This window comes from Episyrphus balteatus, chromosome 2 (genome assembly GCF_945859705.1).
Source record: "Episyrphus balteatus chromosome 2, idEpiBalt1.1, whole genome shotgun sequence".
NCBI classification, from domain to species: Eukaryota; Metazoa; Arthropoda; class Insecta; order Diptera; family Syrphidae; genus Episyrphus; species Episyrphus balteatus.
The window spans coordinates 132,976,143-132,994,186 of NC_079135.1; the positions used below are offsets into that span (position 1 = coordinate 132,976,143).

The following is an 18,044-nucleotide window of genomic DNA, read 5'->3' on the forward strand; positions in this document are numbered from 1 at the left end:
GCCTTAACTACATTGGTCACTTTTTTGCAAAACTACAAATATTTCCATTTTCAACCTTACCAATCCCCAGTAAAGGTATAACAGAACCTGTCAAAATTGACAGTTGACTCTGAAAAATATATAGAAATGAATAAATGTGATGCATTTTTGTCTCACAAATTTACGTAGAATCGTGAGGAAGGTTTAGCTGTAAGTCATACAAGGGTTTCATGGTGAAGGTTGTTGTTCTCCTCTCTGTTTACTTGACTTGAAAAAAAATTTTTTTTTTAACCTTCACAAAATTTCAGCCACATTAATAACGTTGACTTTCTAAAGAACAGATAGGTATGTTTGATGCTCTTTGAATGTCAGTTTTATTGATAAAAAAACCTCGTTTTGTCTGATATAACCGTTTAACACTATTTGACATGACAGGATCTGTCAAATCTGCATATTGTCTTGTCGTTATTGCATCTGACGTACAAACAAGTGTTCCTTTGTAGAAGCGTTGGACAATAATAATAAGTACCATATGTCCAATCCATGCGACCATGTCAAAACTGCACAAGTTTAATACAAGTTGGGGACATCCATGTGTAGGAGGATTGAAGGTATAGGTAGGTACTTGAAAATTTATTGCAAAAACACTTAAATCATATTTGGATCGTTTAATTTTGTGTCGTGTCGGGGGTGACATGTGCCATTGATTGGTATTTATTACCAATACGCTTCAACAGAGAGACATTGCCAAACAATAAACCCAAAATCACATACACACGAACAAAAAAAACAAGGGGATGAAGTGGTGGAGCACAAAATTGCCGACAATATACTTAAAACACTTGTATGTTTGTCGAATATGTCAGGTGGTGTGTTCTTTCGTTTTAACTGGAAGCTGAAGATTTATTTGCCAGAATGTGTTGTTTTGGTAAACCTTTTTTGTTTTTTTCTGTGAAAGAATTTATGTTCTGTTCTGGTTCACAGCTGTTAGGCAATGAAGTTTTTATGAAGTTGTACAATATAAGGGATTTTTTTTTAGAGAACTTTCTCACTCTTGATGGAGTTAGTAATAATACACCGTTCAAAATTCTTAAATACCAATTAAATAATTTGAATTTAAATGACACTAATTTCAACATAGATTTCATTTAAAAAAAAAGCATTGTGATTAAACCTTAATAGTTTTTCTTTAAGTTTCAATCAAACAAACCTAATTTTTCCGAATGTAGTATTTTTACTCTGACAGCTGCTGTCATTCAAATTGACATTATATTGTAGGCGCGTCCCACAACCAGAGATCAAAAAACTACAAATGAATGCTTCATGTATTTTAAGGATATATTAAAAAGATTTCTCCACTTATAAGATTTATACTGTTATATCAGAGATATATGAAAATATCAAAAGTAACTGTTATACAAACACTTTAAGGCATTGAAAGTGGCATTTCAACTGGAGTCATGGGCTTATTTTTAATGATTCCAATGTCCAGTGTTAAATAAAGATCAGTGCTGTCTCCGTACTTACATAATAAACAAGATTTATTTTTATACTTTGAGCTTGGGATAAATATATATTTACACAAAGCTCAAGATGAACCTTTGCATGATAAAAAGTTGAATGATACAACTTTATTTTATAACAACCACTCCTTTAATTGTACTAGATTTTAACCAAACTTTTTCAATTTTCTTTTCAGTGTATGTCATACACCGGCAACGTTTATAATTCTTGTTTAATCTATGGAGGGCTTTGCACACATTGCTCTTCAACTCTTATATATCGTCCATAAAGTGGTCAAATGCTTGACTTTTGAGAGCAAAGTGCAATAAACCGCGCCGCATTTCGAATTCAAAGTTTTCATTGAACTACTGTTTATGTTTTCGTTTGGTGTTTTTTTGTTTATTTTTTTCTGATAAAACACTATCTGTCAATTAATTAACTGAACGAGGTTCTTTAATTAGAGTATTTACTTCGTTTACACAATTGCAGTGAATTTTACACTAATTAATTGAACTTTTATAAGAGAGAGAGAGAGGAGAGATCGTACTTTAGCACTATGTGTACTCAATATAGCAAATGAGAATGGTAGAATGTTCAAGTTGAAAACATGCAATGGAACAACAACTACCGCGCGTTTTGCTGCTGGTTGGTAGGTAAGGTATAGTTAATTGCAAAAGGTTATCGTGATTAAAATTGTATTGTGTTTGCATTTCTCCTTCTCAATAACAAGTTTGTATATTTACATTGCATTTTGCAGTAGGTTGGTAGTATAAGGTACACTCTGCATTGCCAGTAGTAGTTGACAGGGTATGATTTCATCTCAACAGTTATAATTAATGTCGTTGATTATTGTCCAAGTGGTTTTCATGATTAATTGGAACGTCTTTCTTGTTGAAGTGGTCCTTGTTTGTTTGATTTTTGTTTTTTTTTTTCAATTTTATTTTTATGAAATGAAATGAAAATTAGGAAACTTTTTAAGAGTGCAGTAAGAATATTATACATGTTATATGATATAAGTAAATGTTATTGGAAATCATTTTAATTGGAAGTTATAGAATTTTTTTAATTAAGACTTTTATTATGTGATTGTTTTCATTGACAAGTGTTTCTATCTATTATGCAGTCTCATGGCCTCAAATAGGAGCAAAGACTTGCATTTTCTTTAATTGAAAATAAAATTGCATGTAACCATATATACGTAACATTGCATTGTGATTGAGGCAAATTGAAATCAAGATTTAAATAATTGAAAAGCACCAATGAACATTTAACATTAGACCTTCGCAGGAAAAACTAAATTAATAAGAGGAAAGTAAAGAGTTCTCCATATAAAACGTGAAAAGCACGACATGTGACAGTTGATAAAGGGTAATTTTGTGTCAGATGGCTTTTTGACAACTTACAACCTAGTTTGTCACAGAAATTTGCTAAACTGCTAGAAAATAATATAACAGTTATGTAGTTTGTAGATTTTTTTCAAGTTTTACGCAGAATGTTCGGCCTTATTTCCGAGCTCGTAGTTCGTGCTCTGAACAAGCTCTGAACGATTTCTGAACAAAAAAGAAACAGGTTTTTTTTTTTACAGTTCAGAATCTGTTCAGAACTAAAAACGAAAAACCCTTAAAGTGCCCTTTATAAAGGGTTTTCCAATCCAGACTTTAAATCTTTAAACTTTGACTGTGAATGCACCTTAAGCCAATAAATAAGTTGATAGTGTCAAAACATTCCGTTATTCCGTGGGAGTCACTTTTGACAGATTTTCTACTACCGAACCCACTGCAAAGTGGTTTGTTTGGTTCCTTTTCCCATTTCTTCACGAAAAAATAAGAAATTTGTTACACTGAAAGATATTAGTATGGAAAATGCGAAAAAGCTGCAAACTTTTCTCTTTTCAAAATGGCGGCTTTATAATGGCAGGCAGAGTAAGCATTAAAATAGAATTTTGAGTGTAAGCAAAAAAATTTGAAGTTCTTATATCTCAAAAATGTGATATCAAAGAATGTTGTTTTTGCAGTCTGACAGCTGTCAATTGACATAATGTAATTTATTTTTAATGGCACAAAAACAAATTCAGCTGAATCCTTCACGAATTGTCCGTAGATTTGCGAAGCTGTAAAAATGTCAAGTAACAAGGTATCTAAAACTTTACAATCGATCGAGTTGGGTTTTTCCAAAAATCTGCAAGAATTATTTTTGTTAGAACCCAGAAAAGCAGTAAGCCAAAATTAAAATTGAAACCAAAAGATGCTTTGTTTTCCGAAAATAACATCATTTTATCTGTCCATTTCTCTCACTCTCTCTCCCTCTCCTTCTATAAGTCTGATTTATGGTCATATCATTCCTTTGGAATGTTTTATATTCGTTTTTGCACCTCACATATTACATCCGACCCTGGTTTGAAGGGATGGAATTTCAGTTACCTATAGTATGTAAATAATTTCCATGTTGATGCACAATTGGTCATTTCATTGCACCTTACCTCTCTCAGGTAAAGGCATCCATATAAATACATATAAAGGTGTATAATTCCAATAGAGATGCACTTCGATGGAGTAAGTGCAGTGTAAAGTGCAGATAAGTGCATCAAATCGAATGAAAACGCTTTGTACAGTATAAATTGTGGCAAAATGATATATTTCGTGTAAACACAAATTTTTTTTCCAACCCAAAACCCCCAACTCCAGTCCAAAAAGGTTTTATATGAGATTGTGAGATTTATATGCTGCACACGTAAAATTTTTTGAACGCATATTATATTTGCTCGACCACAAAATGCAAATTATGCGGTGCTAAGAGGTTAGGTATTACAAGGCATTCAGATGCGTTTCATCTGAAATTAACTGCAAATGACAATGAACGAATCCAATTATATTAATTTAATTTCATTAAGTATTTTTTTTTGTTTCGCTTATTTATTTTTGTGCTGTGTGATGGGATTCATGTTGCGAAGTATAGAGTCAACTGAATATCCCACCACTATAACAATAATTGAATGATTGCCTCTTATCCACTTATGCGTGCAATGCATTTTGTACAATGATTATGGCTATTCGAGTGGTTGCGTCTGGGATAGTATTTTTTTATTTGTTTTATACTTAAATACAGTCAAGCCTCTCTAATTTTTAAGACTTTATTGTTTGTTTTATAGATTTGTATGGTTTTTGACGGCAAAATGTGGTAAAAGTTTTTTTTTTCGAAAAGTTTTGACACTTTTAACGTCCCACAAAGCTGATAAGAAGGCATAACTCGGTAAACAAATCCTTCCTCCACAGGAATCAAATTAGGTCCATGAGAGAAACGTCAGAACAGAAAACAGAAACATTTTCCAGTTCTCAAAATTCTTTTTTAACATCTTATTGCTTCATTGAAAAAAGTCAGAGCTGCTAATTACCTCAAAAATAAACCCACAAAAAAGCCTGGCACAGTTAAATCAAGAGATATCGTTTGACATTTTTTGGCCGGGATGAGTGTGAACTATACAGGGTGTCCCAAAAGTAATGGATCAAACGAAGTATGCTGATAGGGGATCTTAAGGGCTCTCAGAATTTGGTAACTTGTTCATCCCAAATCCTTACGGTTTTCGATTTAATGCAATTCTTGTGAAATTTCGAAAAATCCCTACTTTGCAACAGTATTTTGCTTCCTACGCCTATTATTGATTTTTGTTTTTTTAAATTCTTTTACAAAAACATTTCCAAATAATTAGGAACAATTAATTAATCAAAATATTTTTCATTCTATACGCCATTTCGCTGCAAATTAACCAACAGTTTCAAGTTTTATAAAAAATCAGTTTCTTACTTTTTTTTTAGAGCAACACCGTTAAAAAAAATTTGTACTGTGTGAGAATGGTTTATTATTTTAAAAAGTTGCCCTGTTATTGTAGTTTTCAAAAAAGTATAAAAGTTCCCAAAGTTGCAGTTAGATCGCAAAATATTACAATTTGAATTCAACAAAACAGGGGTTTTCGGAGCAAAAATACAAACAAAAATAGACGCTTTTGTTTAGAGAAAAATAAACAAATAACAGTTCGAGAAAACGTATTTATTTTTGGTTGTTTTTTGTTCTGCAAAACCCTGTTTTGTTGAATTCAAATTGTAATATTTTGCGATCTAACTGCAACTTTGGGAATTTTTATACTTTTTTGAAAACTACAATAACAGTTCAACTTTTTAAAATAGTAAACCATTTTCACACCCTACAAATTTTTTTTGCGGTGTTGCTCTCAAAAAAAAGTTAGAAATTGGCTTTTTATAAAACTTGAAACTGTTAGCTAATTTGCAGCGAAATGGCGTATGAAATAAAAAATGTTTTGATTAATTAATTGTTCCTAATTATTTAGCAATGTTTTAGTAAAAGAATTGTATAAAACAAAAATCAATAATGGGCGGAGGAAGCAAAATACTGTTGCAAAGTAGAGATTTTTCGAAATTTCACAAGAATTGCATTAAATCGAAAACCGTAAGGATTTGGGATGAACAAGTTACCAAATTCTGAGAGACCTTAAGATCCCCTATCAGCATACTTCGTTTGATCCATTACTTTTGGGACACCCTGTATTGCTCAAGAAAAAAAATTAAATGGTTAAAGCCTCTAATCTCTAATGCATATTGTACATTAGACATTGTAAAGTTTGAAGGCTTACAACGTGAACGATGAAATTGAACGATAGCACGATTTTGTCACTATTCCACTGACAGAGAACAATCTAGTCGAAATTCAGTTCAATTCAATTCAATTCAGTTTGAATCAGATGCTAAAGAGTTTTCTTCGTAGTATTAGATTTCTTTCTCCTGAGTAGCCCATACCACCTCCAAAGGAACAGGGGTATTATGAAAAATTCTCGCATGACAGAAAAAATTGTAACTAAAGTCACAAAAACCTTCATAAAATTAAAACCCACTCAAAAGAGCTTTGCTACACTACTTCAATATCAACTGTCACAAACAGTTTTCACTTGTCACTTTTAATACAAAAGATGATGATGGTTATAATTATTTAAAACGAAAACACACACACGCTCTAGAAATTCAATTCTCTTTCATACTTATATGACAGCTATACATTTGCTTGTAGTCTCTTTCCATATTCTTTTGCTCGCTACTGCACACCCTAAATTAAATGTGAATTTTCAATCTTATAAATTTTCTAATTTAATAAAACCCCTTTGAGAGTACGTATGGCGATGGAAGTATGGATGCCATAAACAATTGGTTGGACACAGATAACATGTCACAAAAAAAGCTTCCCTTGTATTTATTTCTATGTTTGCTTGTGCATAATCCATCCAGTCGTCCAAGTGCTGTCACGGAGAAATTTAAATACCAAATTGGGTCTCGTGTACTTGCTCTGTACGAAAATGAATTCCAAAAATTAGATGAAATTGTAATTTGTGTTCTTAATTTCGTTATTTTTTGCATGGAAGAGATAATATAAATACGATTACATTTTCACCCAGTATCAAATGTCAATTAGATGGTTTGGAAAAGCTGATAACACTTTCTTTTATATTTAAAACTTATTTTCAGGCTGCCGACTTTAAGAAAGAATGCAGATAAATTAAAAAACTGAAGAGTATAACAGTATAACAGTTATATATAGCAGTTATACCAGTGTATTTGAATATGTCTTTACTCCAAAAACCGAATTGCCTTGGATTCCTGTTATTACATTTGTTATAACATGCGTGGCTTTGTTATTTTTTTTTTGTAAAACCTTTTCGCTTTTCTCTTTTATACAAATTATAACAGTTTCATTGTTTTGAAATGATTAATTGAATTGACCAATGCAATAATTGGCAGTTGAAGTTTTACTTCTCACTTAAAGAAACAATTATTAGAACTAGATGGTGCTAAGATCGCTACTTAATCCCTTTCGACAATCTTGTCAAAAAGTAAATTTCCAATATGTACAAAATCCGGAAAATCAGTTTAACTTCAAAATAGGCAGAATGAAATTTTATCATGGAATTTAATATACGATTATAGTTTGTTTTGTTGGTATACCACTAAAAGTATAATGAATTCTCAGGTGAGGCGGAGATTAACAATAATTTTCAGTTTATAATTTCAGTACATAATTCAGTACATAATTTCGATAAGACCTGTATTAAGAGCTATACAAGCTCTTCCGAGACTATGCGTCAAATCTTAAAACTTCAGTTAAGCTTCTTATAGGCCTTATAAGTACATTGTTATAAACGGTCTAACTTGTATAACATTCTCCTTTTTCCATGCCCAACAACCTTACTAAAGTTTTACTGAAGCTGAAATGTAGCTTCGGTTATACCTTTATCGAAGCTGAAATTGTAAGTTGGGAGCTCTATGATGTTTTGCAATACTACTTATCCTGTCTCAAAGGTTAACTTTTTTAAAAACCCAAGACTGACCCCCTAAAATAAATCACAAAAAAAATCCTAAACGATAAACTTCATCATTATCAGACAGATAAATATATATTTTTAGATAAAATAACACTCACGAAATGAATTCGTTTCGCTTTTGTTTTTATGCACTATAGCAGCATCATCGCTGTTGTCAGTTCGCTTAGTAATGGCTGTGGCAATTAATTAATTGTGGCAAAGTGTGAAATCACATTCCTTTGCTGTGAAAATTCGTTTGAAGTGTACCCAGAGAGTCATAGAGTGCGATATAGTATCTGTTTATACCAGCTACTACTTTACTTACTAGTGGCGGCGGGTGGCCCCCACAGTGGAGCCCTTTCAAAAAAGCACCACGTTCAAGTCTAAGAGCAACAACAACAACAAAAACACACCAGTTTTAATGAATATAAAATTTATTGTGATTTCGAATAGGTAAGGTATTTCTTCCGCCATCGAAATATGTCTGGGATTACACACAGTAGTATTGTTTTGGTTCGTTTTTCTATATTCAAATCAAACAGAGCTCGCTCTTTTCAGAATTTAGAAAACATTTCAGTTCGCACCCTGCATCCAATAGTAAGACCTATAGGTATGCGCTGATGATGATGGGAAGTCGAGTATAGAGATTGCTTTGCATAGGTTTTATGTGTCGTATAAACACAAGGGAGTCTCGACTTTGTGTTTGCCGAGTAAATATTTGGAAAAGAAACAACACCACACAGTGGAAAATTATTGTTTGTCTATATGTATGTAGGGTACCTGTTACATGTCAGGTACTCAAATCTTGACACTAGTGTTTTGAAATTTTTGACATTTTGTGAAAACAAATATTAAATAGCGTGTTGGATGATGGTGATGGAGTGCGTTCAGTAGAATTTGTTGCAAAAAAAAGGTGAAGAAGAATATTAACAAACAGATGGATAATGTTAATGTTTACTTTTTACAAGTAAGAGTTCCTACAACCAATCAGTATAGTTAACTATACAAACGTTTAATGATAGAATAATGAAGTTTGAAAGAATATTTGGAATCCATTAAAGTAAGTGTGTCCATTCAAGTGTCTGAGATCTCAGCTATTATAAGGATTTACCCAGAATTTCTAAGTAAGTACATAAAAAGCAATTGAATTTTTAGAAACATTGTTCATTTAAGGTCAATGTAATTTGGACGAGTAAAAGTCCCCTTTTGATTTCCTTAAATGTTCATTCAAGATTACTTAAACGTGAACATGAACGCGGCTAATTTTAGGTTTGTTCGATGTCAGAACATAGGAGTTTAACGACTCTAACAATATGGATGTAAGCGAATCTGTCAAATGCAAATCTGACAACTCCCACTTTGGTGAACATGACAGATATATTTTTTTTAAGTAAGTAAAACACGCGTTTTTAATTAATTTTCGTATGAATGTATTAACTAAATTGTTGCTGACTGTTTAAGGACTCTTGTTAAATTGATTTTTTTGTTAAAAAAAAAAACATAACTTTATAGTTCCCAGAGATGCTTTCTAATAGAAAAAAACAAATGTCAGTTTCATCAAAGTGGACAGTTTGACATTTGAGCACTTCTTGCTTAAAAGCCCTATTGTTAACGTCACTTTGATCGTTAATGCATTATAAGTCAAATGTCAATATTGAACAGCAGTTGCATTAAAATAATTGGTTTATTTGGCTCATAATTTTAAATCAGTTACAAACCTACATTCAGCTATAAAATGCTTATTATTTTAAATAAATAAGACAATAATAATTATTTAAGTAAAACAACGCATTTTTCTTATCATGACTAATTTTATTGGACATTTGACAATCTAGGCACCTACATATGTATATTAAATCAAGTTAAGATTTCATAAAAATATAATGAACCTGTCAGACCTCCACACCTATTTGAATCCAACTTAAGTAGGATATTTTTTTTTTGTTTTTATTTAATCAAACACATGTGCTATTTGTTTAAAAGATATCATGACTCAATTTACGACTTTATTTAATTTTCAACTTAATCTTGAGTAATTCTATAAATGCCAGTATTTTTTTGTTTACTGGAAAAAATAAATATATAAAATTTTTAAAAGCATGTAAAACAAAATATAGCAAATCATTTTAAATCGAGAATGACTTTATTATGACTTTTTTTTAAATAATTATCATCTTCAAACCATCGTTTTATTCTTTTATTAAGTAAAGAAAGAAACAGGTACATGTACAGAGCAGAAGAAGTCAGAGAATAATCTAAACAAATAGGTTTTCTATAAAACAGTTTGACAGCAGAGGTTTAAAGTATTGGGACGGTGTTCACATTATCCTCTTTTTTTATACATATTGCAATTGAAAATTAAGTTGAGTTTTATTGACGAGAAAAAATTGGAGGCAAACAAAATAGCAACAATAACATAAACTCATTTTTCAGACAAAACAAAATCCCAAATAAATGAGATTGCGATTCAGCTTTTGTGAGTTTCAAATTAAAATGGCTATCAATTTTTAAATTGACAGATAAAGAAATTTTCTTTTTTTTTGCGTAATTTGATTTCTAGGCGTTTATTAATTTTTATTTATTAATAATTTTCTATTATATCTATTTAAAGTAGTTACTTTTTCTTTTATACAAATAAACACAATTTTTTTTTTGTAAGAATGTAAATAAAGTTCAAAAATTTCTCTCTTCGTTATTTTTCAAATTTATTTTAATTTTTATTCCAGTTATAAATAAATAAAATTCAATCAGTCTTAATTAACTAAAATAATAAAAAAAAATATGAATTGCGGTTTAGTCATCTCTTCCTGATTATAAACCAGTGTTACAGATATAACTTGCTAAAAATTATATTTAATACAAACAACCGATAAGGAAAAGCAAATTTAAATCTTTCCAGTTTTCTTTTAGAAAAAAAAAAAACTAAAATAAAAACCAAGTAAATACAAAATTTTGTACCTATAGCGCCAATCTTTTTTTAAATAACAAAAAAAAGTCTTCACCGCAGTCATCATGCATTAATAAATCGCTCATCCTTTATGAAACTTGTCATGAGAATTTGTTTTATCTTCATTTGCTTGCGACATGTAATTCCGTATAAGCATACAGATAGGGGATAATGGGCAACTTTCAGCCATTTTATATAAATGTTTTTCAGAGAAAATAATTTTATGGTTTCCTTTTGACAAGCATTATGGCAAACCTAAAAAAAAATTGAATAAAATGAGAAAAATGTATGGTAACATTTTTTGGGTGCGTTCACAAAACGACAAATTTTTTGGAGAGTTTTTGTTTTAACAGATATGAACATTTAACAAAAATTAAAGCATTTAAGGTGCTTGAAAATGATTGTGCATAAATTTTATAATTTTTCATGGGTTTGGTACATTGAACTTCCGTTTTTGAGTCATGTATGCGTTCCTGAAATGATTTTTCGGCTATAATTCGACTGTCTTTCGTGAAAAAAAGAGCTCTAAAAAACCTATACTTTTCCGCAATGTCCAATGAAGTAGAAGCCCGCATAAAAGGTTTTTTTTTTTGCTATCAGACAACTACTCAATTTATCCTCATTCTCCCCTATCGTTTCTTTGCTTTCAACTCTAAACGGCATACTAAAATGCCATCTTAAAGACAATGTGTCTTCGTTAATTACTATTTACAATTCAACAAAAAAATTAATACAAAAAAAAACACAAAAAATAAATACTTCAACCAAAGACGACTAAAAAAATCTGCAAGTTCTCTGCTTAATTCGACGAGTGTGGCAAGCAAGCAAGAAGAACTTCATCTCACAATTTATGTAACATAAATGTATAGCTGGTAGAATAATTTATAAAGAAGCAAAAGATACAAAATAAAACTAAAAAACAAAAATACAGTATCTGCGTTCAGAACAGATCTGTTCTGTTTGGTTTTTGGATTTTCCACCACATCGCGCATTCATATGACGGACGTGCGAGAGGACGGACGGGAGACGACGTCAGACGACTTCGAGGTACGACGAGTTTAATAGTACGCGAGTATAGCAGAGCAATGCTTCTGGAACTGGACAAAAAAAAAGAATGAAATGAAACTCTTAAGCGCAGTAATTATGCTGTTCGCTAATGGGAAGCAATGTGTCACATATACGTTTGGCGGCAGTGACAGTCGCTTAAGTGACATGTTGACTGCCAGATGAGACAAATTTATGAGGGCAACAACAAGAGAGCAGGGGAAATAGTAGAGTTAGTGCAGCTTTCAGACAGACTACTTGCGTGGGATCCAATGATTATAAATGAACGAATGAACGGAATTCTTGAGGTTTTGCATTTAAATTAAAAGAAAAAAAGAAAAAACAAAAACAACAAAAAACATGGAATCAGCCTCGTTATCTGATAGTTTTGGTTGTTTTTTTTTTTTTAGAAATTCACATGCCCAGGCAGTGTTTGCATTTTAAAATTTTAATCTCAATGTAATTAAAGAAAACATTTTAATCCAGATTTTTTTTATTTTTTTTTTATTTTTAAAGTTTTTATTTTTTTTTTAGATCAACGAAATGAAAAGGGAAAATGTTGTTTTCGTTTTTGTAAACAAGAATCGTGTTAAAGTGTGAATAACAACACACAATCGGCTTTTAATGGGCGCATGAGGGGCGCGACTTTGTGCTAGTTAACAACCTCTCGCGCCCCTATCGATTAGTAGTTTAGCAATTGTAATGAGCTTGGTGTTAATTAAAAGAAAAAACAGATAGTCATAATTGAGAGCTGAACGAAGTATTATAATTTTTTTTTTGTTGTGATTATTTTTAAACAAAAACAAATTTGAACTATCCGACTTGATCATGAAATGCATATCTTTCTGTCTTATAGAATCAAACCCGCTTAAGTGAGATGGCAAAATGTCACAATTTCTCTTTTACTTAAGCGGGTTTTCTTGTTTTCTTTTAAACGAACCTCCTTTAAATGAAAAAGATTTTCGGGGATTTCTCTTAAGCGGGTTTTACTGTACAAAATCTCGTTGAAATCAGTTGAATCTTTTAAAAGAAATGTATTTCTTACATAAAAAGCACATTAATAGTTCAACAAAATTGTTCTTGTAGGGTAAAATTGTTATGATCTTCAATTGACTAAAAAGTGTATAACACTGATTTTGTATAACACTTTCATAAAGAAAATTTAACCATTATTTCAATCAACCCAATATCAAATATTAAGAAAAATAAGTCTTAATTTTCTACAAATATTCGAAGCTGTTAAGAACTGTTAACATCAAATCAGGAAAAAATATGAGTCAATAAAAAATATCCTTTTCCTTGCTACAAAGGTATGGGAATCTTTAAACATTACAAACCTGTTTGCACTTAAATCACTACTCCCTTAAGCGAAACAGAAATAAAAAAAAGAACTGCTGTAAGAAGCTTTCATGGTTTGTATTTTTTTTTTTTTTTTCTGTTAAATCAGGCGTATGTCTACTACCGAGGGAATCTCGTTACATTTTATGGGGGTGTGAATGGCTCTGTTAACATAACAATAATGGGTGTTATAAAACATCCTTATATTGTTGTGCCTTTTAGCAACCCTTTTTTTTTTTTTTTCTTTCGTTGATTCAATCTGTCGCAGTGATTTATATTTTCTTCAAGTTTTCTTTGAAATATTGATATACTAAAAAATTATTTTTATTTGGAAAACAAGTTCTTAAACACTTTTATAGGAAGAAAAATGTTATATTTTTGAAAATATTTCGTAAGAAACCATTGTTTAAAAACAAACAAATGAAAACTTTTATTACAGTTGATTTTGAAATAAATCAGAGTTGCCACTATTTTTTAAGATGTCCGTAATAAATATATAACGAAGGTACTGAGAAATCTGCTTTCACGTACCGACAAATCTTCCATCACGTACATAAAAATCTGGGAGCGGGTTGAAATTCTGACTTCAAAATTCTGATTTACAAAATTCTGCTTTTTTTCAAAAAAAATTCTGTTTTTCAAAATTCTTCTTTTTTGTATTGTCTTTCAAAATTCTGCTTTCCAAAATTCTGCAAGCATTTTTTTTAACAAAAAAAAATTCTGCTAATTCTGCTTTTTTTTTCATGGCATATGCGTTTACTATACCAAAATACACCTCATTAATGTTTTTTTAGTTTAGTATTTTCTAAACTGCTTGCTGTTTAACCATCAAAAAAATTTTCAAACTGCTTAGAGTACCATAACCCATCACAATTATACGAGTATAACGTTGAAAACTAAAAATGATGTTGTGTGATAGTGTATATTTCTTTCCTTATTTAATGTTTTGAATATAAATTTTTATTTGACTAATTTAATAATGTTCAATTATTATTTTTCGAAGATATTTATCATTAAAAGCCTTTTCTCAATGTTTTTAAATTTATTGATTTATCAAAAAAATATGAATATTACAAAAAATTGACAAAGTAGGTACTGTAAGTAAGTAAACTCAAAATTCTGCAAAAATTAAAAAAGCGCCCGCTTTTTAACATTTTGCAAACCCTTTTTTAATTTTTGGCAGAAATTTGTAAAACAGAGTTATATGAAAAGCTGAATTTTGAAAAACAGAATTTTAAAAAGCAGAATTTTGATGGCAGAATTTTGACCCCAACCCTAAAAATCTACTTTATTTCTTTTTACGTTTGCAGGCAACCTCGTTTGAAGAAATTTCAGCAGATTGCATTTGTCGGAGACATCAGTCATCTTCTATATTAAGGTTTACTAAAAACTACTCAAGAAAAGATAGAAAGTCTAGTACCGAAAGGGTCAGAAAAATTAATTTATGAATTTTGTACGATTGGTATCGACGCAGAATTTTACCCTCTGTATACTAGTCCTAAAGTCCCCCACAATAAATTTTTTTTAAAGAGCATTTATATTGCAAGAGTAGAAGAAGAAGTAAATGTACTCCTATAGTACATTCTGAATTTAAAAATAATGTGGAATGCATCCATTATGCTTTTCATCATCCAATATATAGACTTTTAAGTATTGCTGAGGCTTCTATTGCGATAGCTACTTTCAATAACTGTGCTCTTCTACAGAGCAGAGAATAGTTGCGATTGCTCATCAATATCACTGCTCAGTTCCCAGCCAGCTTTTTTTGTGAGCATTCTGTTCTTCATATCTAATGATTTGATTAACGTTGAAAAAAGCAAAGATGTAAAGTAAATTTTACTATGATGATGACGAAACAGAGTAGATCAAATTGAAATACCATTAACCATTGTTTCAGCGCAGGCTTTCAAGGAGTTATTTCTTATGAAAAAATTCGGAAATGGTCACTTTTTCAATTTATTTTTTATTCCATAGATATTTTCAATCATATTTCAAATCAGGAAGATATTTAAAGAGTAACTTGCGGCGTTAACTGCTATTTAAAGAGTGATTAAATAGCAACTATTAGTAGCTGCTCTTTTTATATACTGCTCAATGCTCCTTAAAAATCGCTCTTTAGCACACCCCTACTTCTAAAAGCAGTAATGACAATACTCTGCTGTTAAGAAACTCAATTGTTTTGTTTTTGGGCGTGACAAAGTACCCATCAAAAGATCGAAATACTAATCTAGTACTGTACTACCACTACCATCTATTATATCTGCAAATGCTATTCGGTGAAATTAGATACGAATTGCGTTGATTTCAGCCGCGTTTCTTTGGAGTTGGTAGACTATGTACTTATGAGTATTAATTTGTAGATCTAGTTCAAAAATTAACTCATGATCTTCTGCGCGAGTAGATAGGAATCTGTAGTTGGTAGTACTAGATTTCTACTCATGAGTAGTTAAACTTTGTTAAGTGGCTTCAATCTTATTTATTAAATAGATCATACTCGGTGCTTTTCAATGGTTGTCCATCAAAATACTTTAGTGTTAACTCTGGAATACCGCAAGGCAGCCATTTAGGCCCTATACTTTTTATAATATTCATAAATGACTTACCATCCGTCTTGAAACATTCGAATTGCCTTATTTATGCGGATGATGTTACAATCTTTAAAACTGTGTCTAATGTTCGTGATTGTGAAATGTTGCAATGTGACCTTAACTCATTTTTCGATTGGTGTGTTCGTAATTGTTTGCTTCTTAATTCCAATAAATGTAATTTTATGAGTCTTACGAGAAAACTATCTAAAATTCCTTTCAATTATTTGTTAAATGGAGTTTCCTTGTCGAACGTAAGTCAAGTTTCTGTTCTTGGTGTCTTATTTGATCCTAAACTGGAGTTTATTGAACACATCAATTCCATAAGCAATAAAGCCAATTCGCTTCTCGGTTGGATTAAGAGAGAGTCACGTCAGTTTTCCGATCCTTTTATTGCAAAACAGCTATTTGTAACTTTTGTTAGACCCATCCTAGAGTACGCTTGTCAGGTTTGGTCACCTCATTATGAGTGTCACATAGCGAGGCTAGAACGAGTTCAAAAAAGGTTTTTGCGGTTTGCCTTAAGAGGCTTAGGATAGGACAACCCTTACAACCTCCCCCCATACATAGACAGGCTCAAACTTATTGACATGCCTTGTCTTCAGAATAGAAGGTCTTATTTATGTTTTTCGTTCATTGTAAAATTAATTAATGTCTCGCATTAATTTTAATATTCCTCAACGCAATTTCAGAAATGTCCCCAATAGTATATTAATCTCAAACTATCGTACCAATTACGAACGTTTTTCTCCTTTAAATGTAATGTTCAGTTTATTTAATGTTTTCAATAATAGATTTCATAATTTATTTGACCAATCACTTAATTTATCTCCTAAATTTCAATCAAATTTTTACTCGATTTTGTAATTTATACCTAATTATAATGTTTTGTTAAAATTTGTAAATTAATGTAAATTGAAGCTAGTATTTAGCTGTACTAAATAAATATACTATGAGTTATAAGTAGTATCTATATCACCTCTAAAGGGTAAAGGTGATCGTGGTGTATTTTTATTGTTTGTTACCTCATAACTTTGGACTGAGTGAACCAAATTTGATAATTCTTTTTGTATTGGAAAGCTGCAGTGTAGTTCCAATTCAATTTTTGGTTCTGGCCATAGAAACAATTAGAGAACTCATACAAACGATTATTAAATTTAGTAGATTAACAACACTTGCATCAGTAAAATTACTAAATTGAATGCATTTGACTTTTTTTAATTTTATTTTTATATTAACGATTTGTAAGATTTCGAGAGGGATTTAAAAAAAAACACTTATTTTATAAAGCTTACCTATGTATTAAAAAATTATAAATTTCTATGATAGCCATAAAACTATTTATGATTTTAAAGCTCTTCTGTAATAACAAATTTATTTATGAGTGATTGCATCATTATGATGAAGTAACAAAAATAAATCAAAAACTCTATTTTAACTTTGGTTATATATTTTTCTGTTTAAAAATGCACTAAAGGATAATTAACTTTTAATTTATTATTCATTTTATTATAAGCAATAAATTTTTATTCATCATACATTTCCTAGCAAACTATAAAAAAAATAAATACACAAAATATAATTTATTTTTGAAAAAAATATTCATTATTTTAACTTAAATCTACATCAGGTCATTAAAAATAAAATTCGTCCGAACCTTCATATATTTATATCCTATATCCATGTTTGTAATTTACTTAAAAGAAAACCTAAATTAGCATTTTCACAAACAAATGCATGTACATATACATTGATTGAATTACATAAAAAAACCATTATAAAAAAAATAAAATAAAACCAACCAGCATTTTAATGAAACGAATTAACTTATCAAATAAGTAGAAACTGGAATAAAGTTGCATTGAAAAATGAACAACAAAAAAAAATAATAAAAACGAAAAATAAGGAGAAAAACAATTAATTTAAAATTAACGACTTTCCGAATATAGCGATAGCAAATGCAATGTACCCTACCCTCTTAAAGTTAGTTGTCTGAGTTTATTATTTTTTTTTTTTTTTGCATAAACTTATAATTAACTACACAACTTTCTTGAGCGCATTATTAGTAGTAATTGCAATGTAATTAGTTTGTATGGGGAATGTGTTATGGAAATTAATTGATTAATTATGCAGTGCATTCAGTTTTGTTATTTGTTTGTACATTGTACCTATAAATGCATGCGGGCGATTAGACATTATTGAAAACTACAAATTGATTTCATTTGAATTATTTGTGAATGTGCTTGTTTAGGGGTAAACAAGAAGCAAAAAAAAATAAAATTGACTT

General features: G+C 30.4%; 1 protein-coding gene across 2 annotated transcripts in view; it reads right to left on the reverse strand.

The window, feature by feature from the left end:
- Positions 1–18,044, reverse strand: part of LOC129908657 (LIM domain only protein 3) — a 47,379-nt gene that overhangs the window by 24,017 nt on the left and 5,318 nt on the right. The window contains exon 1 of one of the 2 annotated variants that reach the window (XM_055985313.1): positions 2,226–2,912. The exons of the other annotated variant lie outside the window; for it this stretch is intronic. The gene's annotated coding sequence lies outside the window, so the exon portion shown is untranslated. Of the gene's footprint in view, positions 1–2,225; positions 2,913–18,044 lie in introns of those variants that run through there. 2 annotated transcript variants of the gene reach the window in all.